General features: G+C 48.0%; 1 protein-coding gene across 11 annotated transcripts in view; it reads left to right on the forward strand.

Annotated features, from left to right (window-relative positions):
* The window catches only part of HDAC4 (histone deacetylase 4), a 1,159,747-nt gene that overhangs the window by 1,120,893 nt on the left and 14,620 nt on the right, over positions 1 to 24,234 (forward strand). The gene's annotated exons all lie outside the window — the stretch shown is intronic.

Here is a 24,234-nt window from a genome sequence, read left to right on the forward strand (position 1 = left end):
GACAGTGAGAGCGCAGTGACCCACGCATTTCTAGAGGCCTTCTTTGCCTCCCTACGTGAAGACCTGCAAAGTGTGAAGAAGGATCTGTCCTATGACCTGAAGGAGGTCTGCCATGAGCTAGTGGAGATGGGTGGCAGGGTCTCCACCTTGGAAGATCATAAGACGAGTAGGTATGAGGAAATTAAACAGATCCAGCAAGAAGTTATAAGACTCCGTGAACAGCAGATTGACTTACAAGCCCACGCAGAGGAACTTAAAAATCTATCAAGGCGTAACGACATACGCATCTGTGGAGCCCCTTGAACGCCAAAGAGGCTGATATTGCAACTTATGTCAGGGCCCTTTTCACCGAAATCTTTTAAATGACACCAGACAAGGAAATCCAATCCAACAGGGCCACGGGGTCAGCTCTCTGCGACCTGCGATCACCCACCCAGTTGATATCTTAGTTTGCCTCCATGATTTTCAACTGATTCTTCACAAAGCTAGAGACCTGCACCCCCTGACGTTCAGAGGTCACACGCTGGTCCTGTACCAGGACTTGGAGGCGATCACTGTACAAAAAAGGAGGTAGTTGAGCCCCGTAACAGTCCATCTCCGAGACAGGAAAATAACCTGCTCCTGGGGTCACCCCTTCTGCTTTGTTTTTTGTTGGGAAGGAAAACTGCACTAACTTGGATTCCTGTGGAGGCCTGCAGAGTGCTTCTGATCGAGGCACCCTCCGTGAGTGCTCAGCAGTCTACCTCACATAACTGAAGGCCAGAAAACCCTCTTGATGGTGGGGGCCTCCCCGGGCAACCGTCAACCAGATCCTGAGACTATGGCACTCTAATGCAGAGCAGTGTTGATGAGTCGATGCCTGGAGAAGCTGACAGTCGAGATGCTAATTGACCACAACTGAGGCTCCAAGATGGTATTTGAGATTCAGATGAGTAGGGGGTGGTGGGCGGAGGGTGGAGAGATAGGGTTAGGAGATAGGGGGCTGTGTGGTGCCACGGGCCCCTCTGCTCGCTCACATTGTGGGACTATGCAGGGCATCCCCAGCTCTTAATCTTTGTTGTTGTTATGTTTTTGTCAATATTGGTTTATTGGTTGTTTGGGGTTGGGAGTGCACTCATCCTCAGAGGGCACACAATACTCCAGGTAATTTTCAAAACACAAATCCCCTATATTCCTACCGATCTTGGGCAGTCGTAGGTCGACTCCTTGGGGAGCATAACTCAAGCATAATGACTGATCCCTTCCAACACACTATAAGTTAAAAGTTATCACTCTCAATGTAAAGAGGCTTAACAACCCAACTAAGTGCTGTGCAATCCTATTCTATCTAGGGCAAACAGGAGCTGACCTGTGCCTGTTGTAGAAGACACACCTGTTTTCTGGGAACTGCTGTAGACGTAGCTCCTGTGCCTTCCCACACCAGTATTTCTCATCTGTAGACACCAATACCACTGGTTTCTCGCTCCTTCCGTAGGAAGGTGGATGACAAACTAGTAGAGATCAAGGGGCAACTATTGCAACACAGAATGCATGGGGGGGAATCACCTTTTTTATAGTGGGTTCCTTTTATGCACGCAATGATGACCAAGAAAAATTCATCGGCAGGTGCTAGCAGAAGTTATTTCCAATCAAGATAAGAAAGTGCTACTGGGTGGGGACTTGAACCTAGTGTCCCAGAACAAACTAGACAGGTCAGTTCTTCAATACAGAGCGGCCGGGGATATATCTCCAGAAGGGGCCCAATGGGTACAGGAACTGGGAATCAGAGACTGCTGACATGACCGTTACCCCATGACCCAGGACTACACATTTTATTCCCACAAGACATACGCCCTACTAGGTCTTTTGTGGGGGCTACCTGAAACCAGAATTTGCTTATAGATATCGAGATAGAACCTCTCTCTCTCAGACCACGCCAAAGTTTCTCTTGTTCTAGATCTTCCACCCTCTCAGTGGATTTTGTGGCTGTGAAGAATGAGAGAAACCCTTTTTCAGAGGCCTGGAATAGATCACTCAAGCAATCACAAACTACCTAAATACACAGCCGACACTTTAAACTCCTTTCTTTGTGGGACTCTTAAAGCAGTGATCAGAGGTGAACCAATAGCGGTTTCTGCTGCCGATAACAAACTTCGGTGGGAAAAGAGGGAGCAGTTTCACCAGCAAGTGCTGGAGCTGGGAAGGACACACAGGCCTCGAAAAATCTACTTGTCCACTCACTATTGCGGAGGTCAAAAGTCAGTTTGTTCAATTAATTTTCCTTCCGACAGCAGAGTTCTAGGATTTTGTAAGTTGAACTGTCTGACCTCCAGTAGAAACAGTGTGAAATAAAAGGCTGTAGAAATGTTATTCATAACACACAACATTTAAAAAACTAAGTCAACTATTAAAAATATATTTCAGTAGTTGTGAAAGCCTATTGTTTGTTCTTCTGTGTGATTTAATAAATATTTTAATATGATGAAAACAAATCAGAACACTTTACTTAGTGATGTGAAAAGGATAAATATGTTTTCTGAAACCAAATTTTTAGAGATTATTGTTAATGCACTAAATGGTGTCATCAGTAAAGCTGCAAGTTAGTGGGAATGTTTTTAGACATTTCTTGGAAATTTACTCAAGAACTTCCAGCCAATCTCTCTGCCCACCTTCCCAGCTAAGGTAACCGAAAAGCTGTCAACAGACAACTCACTAGACACATGAAACTCAACAACATCCTGGACCCCTCACAGTCAGGCTTCCGGAGCAACCAGAGCACCAAGACCACCCTCCTTGTCGCCACAGACGACATCCTCATTCTCCTAGACAGGGGTGAGACCGTGGCTCCAATCCTCCTCAACCTGTCCGCAGCCTTCGACACCATCTTCCACCGCACGCAACAGACTTGTCTCCACGACGCCGGCATCCGAGACAAAGCAACAGAATGGATTATCTCCTTCCTCTCTGACAAGATCCAAAGAGTCCGACTGCCCCTCCCACCCACCCACCCACCCACCCCCCCCCCCCCCCCCCCCCACCCACCCCCCCCCGACTCACAGGCCACCAAGATCATATGCGGCGTCCCGGGAGGCTCCTCTCTGAGCCCCACTCTCTTCAACCTCTACATTGCCCCCCTAGCTAGCATCACCAGATACCACGCACTCAACATAGTCTCATAAGCCGACGACACTCAGCTAATCATCTCCCTCACCAACGACCCGCACAGCCAAAACCAACTTCCACAACAGAATGAGGGCAGTCGTCGCCTGGATGAAGGAGAGCTGCCTCCAGCTGAATACCGAAAAAAACAGAAGTCCTCGTCATCGGCAACAACCCCTCAGCCTGGGACATCTCCTGATGGTCCACTGCCCTTGGAGGCGCTCCAGACCCCACCGACCACAGCCCCAACCTTGGCTTCATCCTGGACTCAGCACTCTTGATGAACCGTCAAGTCAGCGCAGTCTCCTCCGCCTGCTTCAACACCATGTGCATGCTCCGGAAGATCTTCAAATTAATTCCAGCCGAATCCAAAAGAACAGTCCCCTAGGCCCTCGTCAGCAGCCGCCTAGACTACGGCAAGGCACTCTATGCCGGAACGACCACCAAGGTACAGAAAAGACTTCAACACATCCAGAATGCCTCCGCCCGTCTCATCATGAACACCCCCAAACACAGACACACCTCCGCTCTACTGAGAGACCTGCACTGGCTCCCAATAGACAAGAGAATCACATTCAAGCTTCTCACGCACGCCTACAAAGCCCTCCACAACACCGGACCAGAATACCTCAACCAAAGACTCCACTTCTACACACCCACTAGACAGCTCCGCTCCACCAACCTCGCACTCGCCGCCGTCCCACAGGTCCGGAAGGCCACAGCAGGAGGAAGATCCTTCTCCCACCATGCCACCAAGACCTGGAACTCCCTTCCTATCCACCTCAGAAGATCTCCCACTCTATCGCATTTCAGAAAGGTCCTCAAAACTTGTCTCTTCACCTGATCCCCTCCATTCATCAATGACCTCTCACTTACTGCCTCCCCCCCAGCGCCTTGCGACCCTAGCAGGTGACTAGTTGCGCTCTACATGTATTATGATTGATTGAGTGACTGTGCGTGTACTACCACATCATGCTTTAGCAATATATTTATTAAAAGTGAGTGTTCAAACAAACTGAGAAACAATCCTGCCCTGATGGCAATGCTATTAGTAAACTAGGAGGTAAGTCATGGATCATGTTACCCCTATATGTGGGCTAGATTCTTTATATTCATGGAACAAATGTTTAGTCTATTTCAGTGGTTCCCAACCTTTTGACTTCTGTGGACCTCCCCCTTAATACTGGAACCAAGGGACCCCCACTGAATCATTATTGGAATTCGAGGACCCCCACTGAGTCATTACTGAGTGCTGGGGACCTAATCTGTTAATATTACTGAATTTTCTAAGCAGTCGCAGACCTTCTGAGGAGGTATTGCAGACCCCCAGGGGTCCCCGGACCTCACGTTGTGAAGAACCACTGGTCTATTTAATCAAACAAAAGAGGTTTTTGTACAGCAGAAATGGTGAGCTCACATATTTGAAGTTGTACTTACATGTGAGGATAAAAAAAAAGGCGACTGTAAACTAAAATATTTGCCTAGGATCACACAACTTGAGACCCGTTTACAGGTCCAAGGACATTGCAGTTAGGTCGAGTAGATTATTCAAGTTACTCGACCTGCTGGTCTAGTAAAATTTTTATGATTTTTTGACACCTGATACTCCAACGCAGAGGGGCACCTCGCACCAGGAGACAGTTGGAGGCAGCTAGGACAGAACACGCGGGATTGGATGTGGACAAGGCTAAGTATGACTTACTTAGACTTCGTCCTTCCTTTTACGTGAGGGGGACAAATGTGGATGCCTACTGGCCTGCTGGTTTCATGCCCAAAGACAGGCGGCAGAGTTGAGTCTCTCCTCATGCATGATGTCACTGAAATAGTAGCTGATGCCCCCATCGCATCCACTTTTAGTAGATTTTACAAGAACATTTATTCTTACCAGACCCCAAATGGGGAGGGGCCAGACTCATACCTCAGAAGCTCCCGCACTGCATGACTGACAGCTGAACAGGCAGAGATGCTGGATCACCCTATCAGGATAGAGGAGATCATATCAGCCATCACAATATTGACGCCTCTTAAATCGCTGGTGCCAGACAGCTTCCCAGCCCTGTTCTATAAAACGTACTGTCATATCCTGGTGCCCATCTTGACCCGACTGTTTAATGCGATAACTGGATCCAGTACAATCCTGTCCTCCAAGTTGCATGCATCTATTCTTGTCATTCCCAAACCCAGGAAAGATCCCAAACAATGTTGGCTCTTGAATGTAGACATTAAGCTACTCACTGGTATTCTGGTGTCCCGGCCGAACCCACTTATGCCAGGACTAATTGACCCTGGCAAGGCAGGATTTATCCTGCACAATGTAGTGACAGTACCAAGCGAATCATGCACCTGCTTAATAAAGCCAAACGCTCCAAACGTGAAATTATGCTCCTGGCGGTAGACGTAGAGAAGACGTTTGACTGGGTGCACTGGCCGCATTTGTAGGCCACACTTGGACACTTTGGCTTTGGAACCAGATTTTGAGCTTGGATTCTCAGCAACTACAGTCAACCAAGAGAGACAGTACGAGTTGCTGGCCTGATTTCATCCTATCCACCATGGAACGAGGCAGGGGTGCCCACTCTTGCTCCTACTATTCAAGCTTTACATGAAGCCCTTTGCCCAGCAGGTCCGGGATAATCCTCGCACTACAGGCACCATTTTTGGCTGGGAGATGCATACCCTTGCCCTCTCCACCGATTATGTCATTATCTCATTGGATAACGCTCAAGCAGTCCTTCCTGCCTTTATAGACGAGACTGATGCTTTTGGCAAGTGGCAGGCTTTTGGATAAATATCAAGGGTGGCAGGCTTTTGGGTATATCTTTCGGGCCCCAAAGAGATGGTAACAATCCTTTCACGCCAGTATCCAATACAATGGCAACCAATCTCTGCCCCATATTTGGGAGTACAGCTTGCCCCGACTATTCGAGAGACATCAGCCCTAAATTATCAAACACTCATCGAAAAACATCAAAAAGGACCTGGCACAGTGGAAACTTTACCCCTTCTCCTGGCCGGGCCAGATAGCAGCAATAAAGATGACTGTCCACATACTTCAATCCCTGCAGAACGAAATACACTGCTTTATATGGCCTGAGAAGTGACTCCACATTAGCCGTGCATTGAGTTATCAGCCTCCACTGAAAGGGGGACTGGGGATCAGGCTGCATTCCGCCACTGGCTGAGTGCCGGCTGTCGCTCTGCTGGACACTTCTTTAGTGAAGAGGGCCCGCTCTCCTTTGAACAACTATGGCATGATGATGCAGTCCTAGAGTCAGAGAGGATGCAGCATCTGCAGATCCAGCATTGGGTGATGAACCCAAGGATGCGCTTCGGAGCATAGCGACCCCTCATGGCTTTTGAAAAATGGCTGCTCACAAAGACTAACAACAAATGTCTTATCACGGAACTGTACAGCCTCTTATAACACTCCTCCCCATCATCTAAAATGCCGGGACAGACACAATGGAAATTAGAACTGGGGAGGACTCTTGCGGCAAAGGAGTGGGATGAGGTGAATTACCAGGCACACCACACAGCACGTAGCACAGCTAGCATTGAGACGGCCACAAAAATCGCCACATATTGGTACCGTACTCCAGTGCGTTTGCATAAGGATAATCCCATTCATAGTGCAGCTTGTTGGAGGCAATGTGGGTCCCCTAGGCCTTTGGTACACTTACTTTGGGAATGCCCCAAGCTCATCCAATACTGGGAGGGAATCCTGAATGATATTGACACCCATGTCAACACTCAGCAACCTCAGTTCCCCGCGTAGGTTGTCCTGGGACTCCTCAATACCCTTACTTTCCCGCTCAAATCACACAGGGAGCGACGGATTGACTTGGCATTGGGAGCGGCCCTCCAGAGCATCCTTGTTCACTGGGGCACCAACTCAATCCCAACACATCTTGGGTGGCTTCACAAACTATGACGTGCTGGGGATGGAGAAATTCACCTTAGTCCTCACTGCTCAAAGAGATTCCTTTAGAGAACTCTGGTGCCCATACTAGACTCTACTCTGTAGGGATTTCTGGAAACTGATCTGCCCTAAATAGTTGAGACTCTTACGGCTGACTGATACAGATGACCTCCCTCGCCCACCCCCTCCAATAGACCACAGGCGATGCCTAGGGGATGACAGTCGAAATCACGTTACCTGATGGAACTTCTATTCTGCATACTTCCGGGAGGAGGACTGTTACACAGTTGTATGAGTTAAAGTAATTCTGTAGGCGCTGCACTGCCTTTTTGGTTTGTTCCACTTTACTCGTCATGTAATGATAATATTGCTAATAAAAAGATTTGAACTTAATCAATGTCTGGGTACGATTGTCCCTCAGCAGCAACCCATCCATAAGGACGTAGGGGCCACGTCCCTGCACCTTTTGAACATAAAGAGTGTCTTGTCAGGCTGAGCAAAGGTCAGCCTGACAGACACTCTTTATATTCAGGTCAGGCAACCAATAGCTAGACATGTGCAGGCTTCTGGCTGGCTGGGCTGAACTTTGCTAGACCGAGGATGTCACAGCTTCTGTGGGTGTGACCTCCTCAGCTCGACAGAGATCCTTGAGGCACTCCCTCCTCGTAACGGAGGAGGAGTGTCAATGATAGCTTTGCACCTGGGCGCTTCAGTTTAAAGCCCTGAAGTGCCCAGGGCCAAGTGTCTATCACTAACACCTATCACAGAGTGGGTGGGGTCAACAGTCTGTCTGACCCCATCATACTGTCTGACGACTTGTACTTACCGGCCATCACTGCATGTCCCATGTTGAGGGTAGTAGGGGTGGTTTTGAGGCTTTTGTGAACAATGATTGGTGTAGGGATTTTTGAGGATGAAGGATTAATATTTCAATGTTGTGGCTTTTGTATTAGTATACACCCAATATCTTAAAGTAAAGAACAAGGAAAGATCTATTGTTCTTCCTGGCCTTTGGCTGGATCTGCCTTACGTTGAACACCCAATACTCGCTATCTAGTGAACAGGCAGAACAAATATTCTATTGTATTTTTGTGACATTATCTTTGACCTTACTAGGAAATACTATGATGGATGCTGTTTACGTAAGCAGCTACTTTTAAGCATGTAAACACATTGCCCACTTTATGCTTTGGTCACTCTTATTAACTATAACAACCAAGAGATAGAGCCAGAACGTAGCTATTTTAATTTCTTTGTTATTGTAATGATACACCTTTTGGCTCCTTTACCATCAAGTAAAACCTATTTTTAGTTTGTTGTTCACATATTTAGCATCATTACTGACCTTTGAACTGCTAGCGCTATGCCATCTGTACCCCGGAAGCATTATCATCTTTAAATAGTAATGCAGTTACCACAGGACACTACTGGTCCAGAATCAAAAGAGGTCATTGTTTTCTTGACACTACACCGGCTAGTGACAGACCCACTGCACACATTACATACCCAAACAGGTGCATATGAAATATACCCTGGTTTACAGTCCAGCTAGTAAGAATGTGAGAGATGGGAAATAATCTTAGGTTTGCACCCCACGTTTTGCTCTACAAATGGTAAAAACCATCTTTGCTTACTGAGGGGGATACAGATCTTTGACCTGTGAGATATCCCCCAATACCTCCACCCTTCACCATCAAAATGCAAGACGCACCCACTCAGGTTGTGTATGGATACTTTGCTGAGGTCTTAAAACTTGGCTTATGCAGCCAGTTGTGATTTAAGATGTGGTGTAACTGGTACTGATTTCCTGACAGCACGTGCATGCGGGACCGAAGGACGGGAAAGCTAAATCAGCCCTGGCAAAAGTGATCAAACCAACCCTACACTGCTGACAACTGATGGTAAAATGTATAATGGCAGTCTACCCTGCCCTGAGAGCAGCTACTAACTTGCAACCTACCAAGCAAATGACAGTGTGATAGAGAATGCCCAGTCTGACCCTGCACAGATGCACATTTTTAGTTTCAGTATATTAATTGTACTTCTATATCCTGGGTGATAATGTTTTGTTTCTCAGTACACAATAGTTAGCAATCTTATCAATGTCATCACTGTTTTTAAAAAAGAAAAAAAACGAACATGGTGAACCTAGATAAGCAATAACTGCAAAAAGGTATGATGCTGGAAATGTGAAAACAACTATTTGATAACGTAACGCAAGCTCATACCAAAGTGAACAGGTGTGATAGAATATCTCAGAGGGAAGCAGTGGGAACACAGGAGCTGGGAGTGCACTGCATGGATGATATATCTTGCATATGCTAGGAGCATGTCATTGCACATTGGAGTTGGCAATTATAATCTGATAGAGACATCTAGTTGCAGATACCTTACCTTAAAATTTCCCTCCGGCTTCAGTATGGGTCCGGAGATTTTTCTTGAGCATTACCCCTGCGCACCGTTAGGTGGCGTCGATCTGATCTGTGTCCCGATGGAATGGGAATGGGAGGGGTCGCTGGATTGTCTGTATCGTCCACACCGGATATGACATCACGGGTCTCGTATAGGCATCACCGCGGCATGCTCACGTCATTTCTTTTCTTTCCATGCCAGCCAGCACTGATCCAAAGAAAGCTAACCCTCAGTCATTCTTTGACTGGAGAAGTTGCTAACTCCTAGTGCGTCAAGGATTTCCTCGAGGAAGACTGGGTTTCAGCCCTGTGGATCCTGTCATCTGGCAATGTCCGTAACAGATCCGCACCTCGTGTGCCTTTGGTGTTTCAAGTGCGAAAACGACCCGAAGTCGTGCTCCGGGTGTCGGGCCATGCATCCGAAGGGTTTGAGGGAGCGGTCCGAGTGGAGGCCCATTGCTCGATTCCACACAAGTCAATGTCCCGGTGAAGAGGAAGGTCACAGGAGGGATTGCGGAGTCCTCCACCATTGTCATCCCACTCCAAGTCCTTGGGACGATCGTGTAAGTTGAGGCACAATAAGAATTTGAAGAAAGTGAAACATTTATCTTCGACTTCACCTCGGTCGGCGAGACAACAGAATTGGAGTATCATCGTTCTAAGCCTCTTTCTATGGATCCTGTGTCTGGGCCAATTCCGCACCTACCCGAGTTTCTGGAAGCTGGAGCGACGCTTGCTCAACTAAGAGTTTTAGAGGCCATGCACCTCATTTTGGGTAGTCTGACACCGCTTGAGTGCCGTTGGTCCCCGCAGACTCGGAAGAGGCCCCCTTAGATTCTGCGTCAGTGGCTTCAGCTCCGAAGGGCACCCATAGATCCATCCTTGGATCTGGGACGACGTTGTTTGTACCATCTCAACCTTCCCCACAGCGCTCCTGGCGCCCCCGAGCAGTGCCGTCCTGTAAGGAAATGCTTCCTTGGCATGGTTACCCCCTGACTTTTTGCCTTTGCTGATGCTGATGCTAAGTTATGACTTGAAAGTGTGCTGGGACCCTGCTAACCAGGCCCCAGCACCAGTGTTTTTTCCCTAAACTGTACCTTTGACTCCACAATTGGCACAACCCTGGCACTCTAAGTCCCTTGTAACTGGTGCCCCTGGTACCAAGGGCCCTGATGCCAGGGAAGGTCTCTAAGGGCTGCAGCATGTCTTGTGCCACCCTAGGACCCCTCACTCAGCACATGCACACTGCCTCTCAGCTTGTTTGTGCTGGTGGGGAGAAACTGACTAAGTCGACATGGCACTCCCCTCAGAGTGCCATGCCAACCTCACACTGCCTGTGGCATAGGTAAGTCACCCCTCTAGCAGGCCTTACAGCCCTAAGGCAGGGTGCACTATACCACAGGTGAGGGCATATGTGCATGAGCACTATGCCCCTACAGTGTCTCAGCAAAAGCTTAGACATTGTAAGTGCAGGGTAGCCATAAGAGTATATGGTCTGGGAGTTTGTCAAACACGAACTCCACAGTTCCATAATGGCTACACTGAAAACTGGGAAGTTTGGTATCAAAATTCTCAGCACAATAAATGCACACTGATGCCAGTGTGCAATGTATTATAAAATACACCCAGAGGGCATCTTAGAGATGCCCCCTGAAAACATACCCGACTTCCAGTGTAGGCGGACTAGTTTCTGCCAGCCTGCCACACACCAGACATGTTGCTGGCCACATGGGGAGAGTGCCTTTGTCACTCTGTGGCCAGGAACAAAGCCTGTACTGGGTGGAGGTGCTTCTCACCTCCCCCTACATGAACTGTAACACCTGGCGGTGAGCCTCAAAGGCTCACCCCTTTTGTTACAGCGCCACAGGGCATCCCATCTAGTGGAGATGCCCGCCCCTCCGGCCACTGCCCCCACTTTTGGCGGCAAGGCTGGAGGAGATCATTCGAAAAACAAGGAGGAGCCACCCACCAGTCAGGACAGCCCCTAAGGTGTCCTGAGCTGAGGTGACCCTTACTTTTAGAAATCCTCCATCTTGTGAGTGGAGGATTCCCCCAATAGAATTAGGGATACTCCCCCCCTCCCCACAGGGAGGAGGCACAAAGAGGGTGTAGCCACCCTCCAGGACAGTAGCCATTGGCTACTGCCCTCCCAGACCTAAACACACCCCTAAATTCAGTATTTACGGGCTCCCCAGAACCTAGGAAACTAGATTCCTGCTACCTTAAAAAGAAGAAGGACTGCTGACTTGAAGCCCTGCAGTGAAGACGGAGACGACAACTGCTTTGGCCCCAGCCCTACCGGCCGGTCTCCCAACTTCGAAGAAAACTGCAACAGCGACGCATCCAACAGGGACCAGTGACCTCTGAAGCCTCAGAGGACTGCCCTGCAACCAAGGACCAAGAAACTCCCGTGAACAGCGGCCCTGTTCAACAACCTGCAACTTTCTTGCAACAAAGAAACAACTTTAAAGACTTCACGTTTCCCGCCGGAAGCGTGAGACTTTCCACTCTGCACCCGACGCCCCTGGCTCGACCTGCGGAAAACCAACACTTCAGGGAGGACTCCCCGGCGACTGCTAGCCCGTGAGTAACCAGAGACGACCCTCCTGAGCTCCCACAGTGACGCCTGCAGAGGAAATCCAGAGGCTCCCCCTGACCGCGACTGCCTGTAACAAGGGACCCGATGCCTGGAGCCAACACTGCACCCGCAGACCCCAGGACCTGAAGGAACCGAACTCCAGTGCAGGAGCGACCCCCAGGCGACCCTCAGCCTAGCCCAGTTGGTGGCTACCCCAAGGAGCCCCCCACTGTGCCTGCCTGCATCGCTGAAGTGACCCCTGGGTCCCTCCATTACTTCCTATCTAAAACCTGACGCCTGTTTGTCCCTGTGCCGCTGAGGGTGTACTTTCTGTGCCTGCTTGTATCCCCCCCCGGTGCCCTACAAAACCCCCCTGGTCTGCCCCCTGAGGACGCGGGTACTTACCTGCTGGCAGACTGGAACCGGGGCACCCCTGTTCTCCATTGAAGCCTATGTGTTTTGGGCACCTCTTTGACCTCTGCACCTGACCGGCCCTGAGCTGCTGGTGTGGTAACTTCGGGGTTGCCTTGAACCCCCAAACGGTGGGCTACCTTGGCCCCAACTTTGAGACTTGTAAGTGTTTTACTTACCTGCAAACCTAACCTTTACTTACCTCCCCAGGAACTGTTGATTTTTGCACTGTGTCCACTTTGAAAATAGCTTATTGCCATTTTTACAAAGACTGTATATGATAATGTGTTCATTCAAAGTTCCTAAAGTATCTAAGTGAAGTACCTTACATTTAAAGTGTTTGATGTAAATCTTGAACCTGTGGTTCTTAAAATAAATTAAGAAAATATATTTTTCAATATAAAAACCTATTGGCCTGGAGTAAGTCTTTGAGTGTGTGTTCCTCATTTATTGCCTGTGTGTGTACAACAAATGCTTAACACTACCCTCTGATAAGCCTACTGCTCGACCACACTACCACAAACTAGAGCATTAGAATTATCTATTTTTGCCACTATCTTACCTCTAAGGGGAACCCTTGGACTCTGTGCACACTATTTCTCACTTTGAAATAGTATATACAGAGCCAGCATCCTACACGTCCCCATCCTCATTGCCAACACGGATCCGGATGGGTGTCGTACAGCACCAACTCTGGTGCCGACAGGAGCTGTGCCTCCTATGTCAGATTCTGAGCCTGTTTCCTATGGGCTAGGCTACAGTGAGGAATGGGAGGGGTCGCTGTACCCTTTGGAATACCAGCTCCAAGACCTGTGGATTGGCGTACGGACTTGGGTGAAGCCAGTGAACTTGACACCTCCCCAGATATTGCCATGTTTTCTCCTCCTACCGTGGCTACGGAAGGAGGTGTTTCATACTCTATGGTGATACAATGAGCAGCTGAGGTCCTGGACCTTGATCTGCCTTTGGTCGCAGTCAGAACTAACCTCCTGACAGAGGTGTTTCAGCCTGAAACTTCATCCTTTGAACCCCTGCTCCCCTTCAATAAAGCCCTTATAGATGTCCTGCTGGGTACCTGGTGCAAACCCAGCACAGGGGCTTCTGTGAACAGAACAATTGCCCACCACCATCACCCTGCTCCAGGGGACCCAAGTTTCCTTACGCAACACCCCACCCCTGAGAGCTCGGTTATCATAATCCTCCTCTTCCCAGGGTGTGTTCCCATCCACACCCTAGGATAGAGAATCCAAGAGGTTGGACACACTAAGGAAGAAGATGTTTTCTTCTGCCAGTCTGGCATTGCGATCCATGAACACTGCATGCCTTTTGGCCTGTTATTCCCACACTCTTTGGGATACGGTTGCGCAAGTTCTGCCCCACGTCCCGGAGCAAGCCCGGGCTGTACGCTCCCAAGTAATCGCTGATGGGAAAGACGCAGCAAAGGTCAATATCCGATGTGGACCTAACATGACTGACTCACTGGGCAGGGCGGTTGCATCGACAGTGGCCCTTAGGTGCCACGCCTGGTTGAGGACGTCTGGCTTTTCGGGGGATGTCCAAGCCACTCTTATGGACATGTCCTTTGATGTCACCCATCTCTTTGGAGAGAAAGCAGACTTGGCCCTCAAGCTCTTCAAGGATTCTCATGCCGCAGCCAGATCTTTGGACCTCGCAGTGGCCCATTGTCATCCACATTCTGCCTTTTGCCCCTTTCGTGGGTGTGGAAGGGGCGCCCTACCAAGTCCATTCCCGTCCAGCCATCGTGCTGCACAAGCTACTCAGCCTCTGCATGGCCAGGAGCATGGGACTGACCAGCTGCGACTACTCCGTTAGCACCCAAAGTTCCAGACCTTGACATCTGTCAGGCTGCATCGTGGGCATCCCTGTACACGTTTACCAAACACTACTGCCTGGACAGTCAGGTCCATAGGGGTGGGTACTTTGCCAGTGCAGTCTTGCAGTACTTGCTAGTATGATCTTTGTTTGCAGACCCACCTCCGGGGACGTTATTGCTTGGGTATCTGTTCCAAGGTTGGGAATCTGCAACTAGATCTCTCTATCAGATGGACAAGTTACTTACCTTTGGTAACACCTTATCTGGTAGAGACAATATCTATTTGCACATTTCTTACCGACCCACCCTTCCCGCTCTGCAAACTAATTTCCAGGGACAGGGACTGCCCCTTCAGGGTCTTAGTTTTGAGGCACCAGTAGTCAGTTTAATTATGGCTCTGTGCTTCTGGCGTGGAAAGTTGTGAAAAGAAACTGATGTCAGCGCATCGGGGTGCTGCCTATATAGGACCTGCAACATCATATCCAGTGCAGACGACAACGGACGCGGCGCCGATCAACACCACCTATCGGCGTGCAGGGGTGCTGCTTGAGAAAAAATATCTGGACCTTGACTGATCCCTGGGGGAGATTCCAAGGTAGGTAATCATCAACTAGATATATATATTATTATTTTTTTTTTTTTTTTTACCAGGTAAGGCGTTACCGAAGGTAAGTAACTTGGCCTTTCAGTCAAGCTATTGTTGGGTATGTGTCACAGATAAGATGGGATGGAAATATTTGAGAAAAGTAGGTGTTGAGGGCAATTTTGAACAATCAAAGGAGAAACAACATCTAGACCGTATAAATCTTGACTGCAGTTTTGAGGCATGTACAAAGTAGGCAATTGTCTGCTGCTGCTCCCTTTAAAATGATCAGGAAATCCCAGATGTTTCACAGTGAGCTTAAAAAGTTTTTTTTGTGAAATTGACAACTGGGCTTCAAATAGGCTTTGTGTGCATGCCCAGCCTGCACAAGTGTCACACTCTCTCTGTCCCACCTTTCTCTGACTTTTTGTCAGTCCCCCTGTTCTCTTCCTCTCTTGTCTTAAGCTCTGAGTTTACCTTATCATTCGTTCACTACTTTCTCGCCACCTCCCATCTCTTTCTTCCTTAGATCACGCTGTATTACCTAACTCGCTATCTTGCTCTTTTTTCGCTTTCTTTACCTCACACTCTTTTACTCTATCCTTATCCCAGTGCTTAATTTGTAAAATAATCAGTTCCAGTGCCCAGTCTTTTACTCAGAAGCCCATGACAAGCTGGCCTAATGTTAGAGTTGCCAAAACACAAGGATGTCTAGTCTTGATTCCACCTCATGTCTCTCTCATTCAATCCTCCACCCTGTTCTCCCTGCCCCTTTATCTCACCCTTTCAGGTTATTTTTCATCGCTGCTTTCTTCCATTGTCACTGTTTTCCATTCTTTTCATCTTTCTTTTCCCCTGTTCTGCATTTCCCTCTCATTATGGGTAAAAGTCTAATAATAGTCAAATAAATAGTCAAATAAATTCCACTGGATACTTCAAGCTGCATATTCCTCACCTTGTGAATATCTCCAGGTGCCAGATTAGATCCATAAAACTAAAAAAGCAGTGCTCGTGCTCTCTGGCATTGGGTGTCATGCGTATTAGCACCAACTTCGTTACATTCATGAGGTGATGAATGGAGCTGCATATAAGCGTCATCCATGCATGCTGATGTTCCTTTCTTTCTGTACCTTCAGGTGCAGATCTGGAGCTCCACTCCTTTAGTTCACACTTTAAAGAATTGTTTTCCCAACAATTTTTTTTCTCTTAAATTCTTCCAGTATGCAAGGGAACATCACTTCCTGAGACTATAACTACTGTCGCAAACAGATGTCTGTGACAGATCGCCACAAGGTGTGCCTCTAATGTTTGAGTCCTGTACATGACTCCATGGCCTGTGGCTAATGCGCCCCTATGAATTCGAAAGCCATCCGAAAACATGCAGCAAAGCTCCACATGACAAAACATCTGAAGACTCAATGCAGGTCCTGCTCCCTGTCGAATTTGAAAGGGCAGACCCTGTCCCTAAGTCGTTCTCACTTTGGGTATTCATGGCATTAGAAGTCTTCAGGTAAGTCCTCAAAGAACCACAAGAAGTCCAAGCCCCTTCTTGTTACTCTCAATCTCAAGAGAAAGAGCGAGGGCGTCACTGTGCCTCCAAGTGTCGCTCCACTTCCACCAAAGAGCCGATTGAAACATTGGTCCCGATTCACTCCAAGTTACTGGTTAGATTGGTTACGTTGCAGGAGACTGAAGCCTTTAGAGAGGCCATGCTGTGCATCTCCAGCATGCGTCCGGTATACTCTGATGCGCCTTCAGGCACTAAAGAACCACAGGGAGCTCTAATTGGATTACTTGTCACTGTCTGTCCCTTTAACTGATTTCGGGTCCAGCACCAAAATCTGTGCAGGTCCGTTGGATGTCGGCAGAACCTGCGTAATCCATAATCTATTGCGGTATCAGACTTCAAGCCAAATTCATCTTGACCACAACTGAGGCACAGCCAATATTCTATCCCGCTTACTCCGGGATAGCGAATAGTCGTGTGCAAAGGTTGTACCAACTTTTTACCTTGAACTCTGACCAGAGTTAACCATAGGGAGACAACAGTGGGCCGAGATGGGGGCGAGTTTGCACCACCCTATGATGTGGTTAACTGGTATGCCAGCCTGCAATATGCCAGTATACTGGATACCCCATACGATACTGGGTTGGATTACCCTTCTGGACCACCAGCTGAGTAAAGTACAACCTTTGACATAGTCATTAGGGGAGCAGAGGAAGTTCTTAACTTCCATCTTACCACTTTGAAGGTAAAAATGTATGTTGTTACTGAGCTCTTTCAGACTGGCCGTGCGCCAACCAAACCTTTTCTGCCTTTCAATATGGGCGTCATAGGCACACTCTTTGGCTGTGTTGTTGCAAACATAAAAGCTATCACTCTTCTGACCTTCTTCGCTTCGCCTCATCTCTCGAAAGAGGATGAGATATTCCCATCCCTTTTATCGCTTTTACATCTATAGTACTAAAGTCCATCAGTTGGACAGTGTTGGCACTTTGTGGGGTTTTCTGGTGCAAGGAAGGGCAAAGTAGAGCAGAAGTGGACCATCTCACGATGGATAGTCCTCTGTATTAAAATCTACTACACATTGGCTAAGAAGCAGCCTCCAGAAGGTCAGCGGTCTCATTCCACCAGAGCTAAGGCTGCTACCACTTTGGCACGTGGAGTGCCTGTCCTGGATATCAGGCTGCTGCATTAGCATCATGCATACGTTCACAAAGCATCTGTGCCTTGATGGTCAGGTCTGTTAAGATGGGCATTTCGGTCCTGCACAATGTTTTAATCTGAGCCATTCCTACAGCTCTACCACCTTGGGAAATACTGCTTTGGCATCTATACACAAGGTGAGGAATTTGTAGTTAGAAACATCCATCAGAAGAACAAGTAAGTTACCTTCTGTAACATTCTTCTGGTAGATACTCTATCTAAACTCAGATTCCTCACAGCTCTCCTACCTCTTCCATTCTGTGGAATGATCTCCTTTTTACATGTAAATAGGTCACAATTTAGGAATTGGCACACTGGTCCTTCCAATCTGCTGATGGGCTCTGCGTCTGAGGAAAGGGGCAAGCTTCTGAAAGAAAGTGTCAGTGTGCATAGGTGGCGCTTACATACGGCTGTTTGTCACTTCCAGAGCCTAGCAAAGTCTGAGCAGAGCCTAACTGCGCCACCTACCAGCATGCAGGAGCACTGCTTTTTAAATTTCCAGATCCAGTCTATCACTTGGGGATATTCACAAAGTGAGGAATCTGGAGTTGGAGTATCCACCAAGAAGTAGTGTTACTGACGATAAGTAACTTGATCTTCCAGCCTCCAAAAAAAGAATGCCAGTGGCCCCCACATGCAATTATTGGCTCAAATTAAGCTCTGATTACCCCTCTCTTTTACTCTCAATATCTCTTTCAACCTGCTGTTTCTACCACACCTCTCCGTACCTCTCCCTGTACCTGTCTTTCTCTTTCTGTCTCACCCACACTCTACCTCTCTTCAACTTTCTTTCTCCACCTCCCCTCTATCTCTCTACCCCACCTCTTTTTTTCTCTTCATCTGTCAGCTCTTCAGCTCCTGGTCTGAACCTTCCTAACCGCATTATTGTACTTTTCCTAACATGTCTTTCTCTCGCTTCTTCTTTCTGCCCCTCTTTCTGACTACCTTCTACCTTCTACCTTATAACTCTGTCCCTGTTTTGGACTATTACCTCTGTCACCACTTTCTACCTTACCTCTCTGCACCTCACCCCTCAGTGTATCCCACCCCTCTCCTTTTGTCTGCTTCTTTCTCACTATTGTTAGCTCCCTACCTTACACTAATTACTTGCCTATGCCTCTACTTCTCTTTCTCTCCCTGCACCTCTTTCTACCTTTCGGTATCTTTGACTAGTTAATTCACCCTTCCTGTGTTTACCTTGCATTTCTCCCCACCGCGCCTGTCTGTGCCTGCTTCTCCATCTACATCAACTCTTTCTATTCCATTCTGTTTACAACTCTGTGCTGCTTCTGTGCCCTGCCTACTACTGTTTCTTTTGCTTAGCAAAGTTAGAGGTTCCCCTCTAGCTGAAGAAGTATACACACACAAGAAGAGTGGAAGGAAAAGTCCAGGAAAGAGATTTAAGGAAAAAAAGAATTCACCCACTTGAATTTTGAAAATACTATGATAGAGACAACTAGCCGCAGATTCCTTATCTTAGAATTCTTCCCCAAGGGACAGACTGGATCTGGAAATTTTTCCTCAGCAGTACCTCTGCGCATCGGTAGATGGCGTTGAGCGACTCCACTGCAACGTCGTCCCCGGACATGACGTCAGCGAAGTCCATATATTCCCTCCTCTGATGCGCTGACGTCAGTTTCTTCTTTTCCACGCAGCAACACGGATCCGGTGTATCGAGTACCTCGGGCCATTTGGCCTTTTCTACCCGACGTCGGGTATTTTGTGTCATTCCTTCACACATAATAGTGTATGCCTTCTGGGTTTAAGCCCTGTGGATCCTGTTCCCAGCAGATGTCTGCCACGGATCCTCATTCCATCTGTTTGTGGTGTCTGGGGTTTCATCATGATGCTGACGACTGAGACGCCTGGCATCTTTTGAAGTCTTTGAGAGAGCGTTGCATGAAGCTCCTTGCGGACCTCACAGTAGTGACAGATGTGTCACTCCTGAGATGGGGCGGCCACATGGGGGAGGTAGAGATCAGAGGTCTCTAGTCTCCAGCGGAATCTGGGCTTCACATCAATCTACTGGAGCTCTGTGTAATTCGACTAGCATTGAAAGCATTTCTGCCCTCTCTCAAAGGGAAAGCAGTGCAAGTGCTCACAGACAACACCACCGCCATGTGGTACTGCAACAAACAAGGCAGAGTGGGGTCGTGGACTCTTTGTCAAGAGGCTCTTTGTCACTGGAATTGGCTGGAACATCATGACATTTCCCTTGTGGCTCAACATCTGGCAGGTTCCTTGAACGCCACAGCAGATGATGCATAGTTGATCACGAATGGCGTCTCCATCCGGAGTTGACACACGGTCTCTTTCAGCAGTGGGAAGAGCCTTGGTTAGATCTCTTCGCCTTTTCAGAGAACGCGCATTGTCAGCTGTTTTGCGCGTTGGAGTTTCTAAGGCGGCACTCGCTCTGCGACGGGTTTCGTCTCGAGTGGAGCTCAGGCCTCCTTTACACCTTTCCGCCCGTACCAGTTCTGCCCAGAGTTCTGAAGAAGATCAGGCAAGACCAGGCCCAAGTTATTCTGGTGGTTCCGGACTGGGCACAAAGAGTCTGGTGTCCCGAGCTCTTGAGCATGGCCGTAGCTCCTCCAATCAGACTGCCCATTCGGGAGGATTTTCTGTCGCAGCAGCAGGGGAGGGTCATCCACCCGAACCTGTCCGCTCTCCACCTCCTTGTGTGGAGATTGACAGGCGGCAGTTGACTGCTTTTGACCTTCCACCCGAAGTTTGTAACATCATCTTGGCAGCCATGCATCCCCCACCAAAACGGTATACGCCTATCGTTAGAAAAACAATGTGGCATTGTGTATCGATAAATCTGTCGATCCTCTCTCTGCACCTCTTTTTGAAGTTCTGCTCTTTGTTCTCTCTCTTGCCCTACAGGGCTCTGCCGTGAGCACCCTCAAGGGCTATCTTTCTGCTATCTCTGCCCTCCTGTAGGGAGGTTTCTGAAAGGCCTCACACATCTCTTTCCACCTATCCCATTTATCATGCCCCAATGGGATTTAAATTTAATCCTCACAAATCTGATGTGCACTCCAAGTGAGCCGCTTCATAGCTGCCCTTTATGGTTCCTAACCATTAAGACTGCCTTCTTGGTTGCCATTACCTCTGCTCGCAGGGTACGTGAGCTCCAAGCTCTGTCATCTAAACCACCTTTTCCGGCAGTACATCCTGACAAAGTGGTACTCTGCACTAGGGATTCTTTTCTCCCTAAAGTGGTAACACCCTTCCATGTAGGTCAATCTATCACCTTGCCTACTTTTTGCCCACCCCCACATCCCTCGCATGAGGAGGAGAGACTCCACCGCCTGGACCCAAAAAGAGCGTTGGCGTTCTACCTTGATCATACTAAAGACTTCCGGGTGGACGATCAACTCTTTGTGGGATATGTGGGGTTGAGGAAAGGGAAGGCAGTGCAAAAGAGAACCATTTCACAATGAGTCCTCCTATGCACCAAAATGTGCTACGCTTTGGCAAAGAAGCAACCCCCTGAGGTTTTGCGAGCTCACTCAACTAGAGCAACTGCAGCTACCACAGCGTTAGCATGAGGCGTTCCAGTCCTGGATATCTGTCAGGCAGCCACGTGGGCATCTCTGCACACGTTCACCAAGCACTACTGCCTGGACAGTCAGGTACATAGGGATGGCTATTTTGGTCATTCGGTCCTACAGGACTTCCTGGTGTGATTTTGGTTCGCAGCCCACCTCCGGGAATGGTATTGCTCGGGTGTCTATTCAAAAGGTAAGGAATCTGCAACTAGAGATCTTTATCAGATGTACAAGTTATTTACCTTTGGTAACGATATATCTGGTAGAGACACATTCTACTTGCAGATTCCTAACTGACTCGCCCATTCTCCTCGCTCTGCAAACTGATTTCTAGGGGCAGGCACTTTCCTTAAAGAGCCCTAGCTTTGGCACACCACTATCAATGTTCTTCTGGCATGGAAAGTCGTGAAAAGAAACCAACATCAGCGCGCCGGGGTGGTGCCTAAATACGACTGCGACGTCATCACGGTGAACGCGACCCCACCAACGACCATGGAGTCGACCGACACCACCTTACGGCATGCAGAGGAGGTACTGCGCAAAGAAAAAATCCTCAGATCCATTCTGATGCCTGGGGGAATTCAAAAGGTTAGGAATCTGCAAATAGAATTGTCTCTACCAGATATATTGTTGCCGAAGGTAAGTAACTTGTACTTTTCGCCTCTTCTAGTGCTGCTCTTCGTTCCACCAGCACTTCCTGTGTGTTGGCCCATTTTTCCCATGCTCTTTGGGACTCTGTTGAATGTTTACTAACATCGCTTTCTGACGATTTTCGCCCTGCTCTGACGTATTTGCTCAGAGGTAGTCAACAAGCTGCTCGACTTTCAATTTGGTCCGGTATGGATTCTACCGCTTTCATTTGAAGGATCATGGCTGCTTCTGTTGCCATTCGACGCAGGGCTTGGTTGGCGGCTTCCAACTTCTCATCTCTGGTGCAAGATGCTCTCCTTGATATGCCATTTGATGGCAAGTCGCTTTTTGGGGCACACGCAGATTCTGCCTTGTGCTGTTCCCGTGATTCCAATGGTAGGGACTACTGTCCTTCCTCTCCTAGCAGAAGTTATCATCTTAACGACTATAAGTGGACTGTCAAATTACTCTTTGATGTGGGCATCCTCACCGCTTCTCTATTGTTATGTTGCTTATTGCGTCAGTTGGGTCGCTTCAGATTTGGATTCTTGGTTGCACTCTTGTTATTCACGTTGGACCTTTTTTCACTTCCTTTGGTGCGCACAACGCTATTTCGATACTGCTGTTCCTGTCAACGGTGCAGTGCTCATGGGGCATATCTTGTGCCTTGGCTGCAGCAGCCTCCTCTGTACAGGAGGTTACTTCCACAGCCGTAACAGTATGGTCCACCATAATGGTCGGGTGAGTTTCTTCTATTCCTTTCATTTCTATTCGGCAAGACTTCGCCATGATTGGCAGTATCTATGCTTTTGAGACGGGCAAGATGCCCTCTTCTAAATTGGCCGGCTTCCTGGCGAAACGTCTGCCTTCGATTGGTCTTTTCCTACCACGGTTCGTGGTTTTCTTTCTGTTGTACATTACTGCCAACATGCCTCTTTTTTTTTTATTTACCCTTGGCATTTTGCCGTTCATCTCTGTTGATAAGAGATTTGGTTGGACATTCGCTCTTTGAGCTTTTGGTGGTGGATGCTGTTTTACTCATCTTTCTTGTTTGTTCCCCATGTGGGCATATTTTGTTGTACTCCTTCGGGAGCCAATACTTGCCTACTTTTGGTAGGGTCTTTCACCTCTGGTGTTCTTTCCTAGGAAGGTTTATTTTCCCATTTCTTCAATGGGTTCTCCATTTCCTACTTTTCCTCTGCTTCTGGCTCATATTTGTGCTTGTTGCAGGTTCCACTCCCTGTCCTTTAGGATCACAAAACTGTGGCTCAGTGGCATAGTCTTCTGCCTCTGGTGGTACAGGCTCCCCAAGACAAGGGTTCGCATCCTGCCACTGCTTTCAAGGGCTGCTACTCTTACGTGTTCTTGGCACTTTCGTACCCACTGTTGCTCACACTTCTTCCAGAGCTATAACAGCCTACCTCTGTGGTGGTACCTTCTACCTTTCAAGGCACTGGCTTCCCCGTTCCGTGGATTCCGTGCTTCCCTTCATCTATAAAATGCCACAAAAAAAAATAAATAACGATATTGTTATGCTGCGGTACTGTACATTTCACTATGGAGAACTTTCCTCTAATTCACATTGTTTTCTTGCCAGCTGCTTTCTACTAATTTCTGAGCTGGATCCTTCCTGTGTTATTGTTCACAGGTTCTTGCTTTCTGTTCCACAGGATTTTGTGGATTCCTTTCTCGTACTCCCTCTTGCTCAGGCAGTGCGGTTTCTCTTTGTGGCCTTTACGGAGGTTTCCTTTATTCTTAGTTTACTTCCTGGCACCAGTTTCTACTCTCCCTCCCACCCCCACTCCATCCGTCCACTTTGATGGCTGGGTATGGTGCTAATTCCAATGCTGCCTTCTGCAAGACTGTACCAATTGATTGGTACCCTTTTTGTCCCTCACCCTCCTTGTTCATGGTGATGGCCTGGGAGATGTTCTATCGTTTGTTTCCTGTTGTCGGTACTCATTCTGTTGTTTTGCTATTTTTCGCTTGGTGATTAGGTCCACTGTCTTTGGTACAGCAGGTCCCCCTCTACAGGGGTTTGTATATCTCCACGGACCTTACATATTAGCCTGCTCCTTCTTTTATTATCTGTGCTTTCTGTTGCACAGTTATTTAGCTGCCTTGGTCTGGGGTTGATAATTCCTCCTCCAGTTCCCCTGCTGGCTTATTTTCTGGCATTCATTTATGCTCTGTGCTCTCACAGGAATGTCTGCTCCTTTTACCTTGTTGTTCCAGTTTTCCTTCAGTGCTCTTTTTCCCCTCTATCATTCCATGCCTAGTGTATATCTATACACTTTGCACTTGCACAAAGCATTACTGGTCTTTCCCATTTTGTTGTTCCTTCTGAGCCTGGAGCTGTTTCTCTGCTCCTTCTGAATCTACCCTCCAGTCTATCTTTGTTCTTTCAGTTTCTTTATTTGCTTCTCTGACTGGAGTACTTTCTCATTCTAACTGTGAGATTGTTGTCTG

The sequence above is a fragment of the Pleurodeles waltl genome, chromosome 3_1 (assembly GCF_031143425.1).
Source record: "Pleurodeles waltl isolate 20211129_DDA chromosome 3_1, aPleWal1.hap1.20221129, whole genome shotgun sequence".
In the NCBI taxonomy this organism is placed as follows: Eukaryota; Metazoa; Chordata; class Amphibia; order Caudata; family Salamandridae; genus Pleurodeles; species Pleurodeles waltl.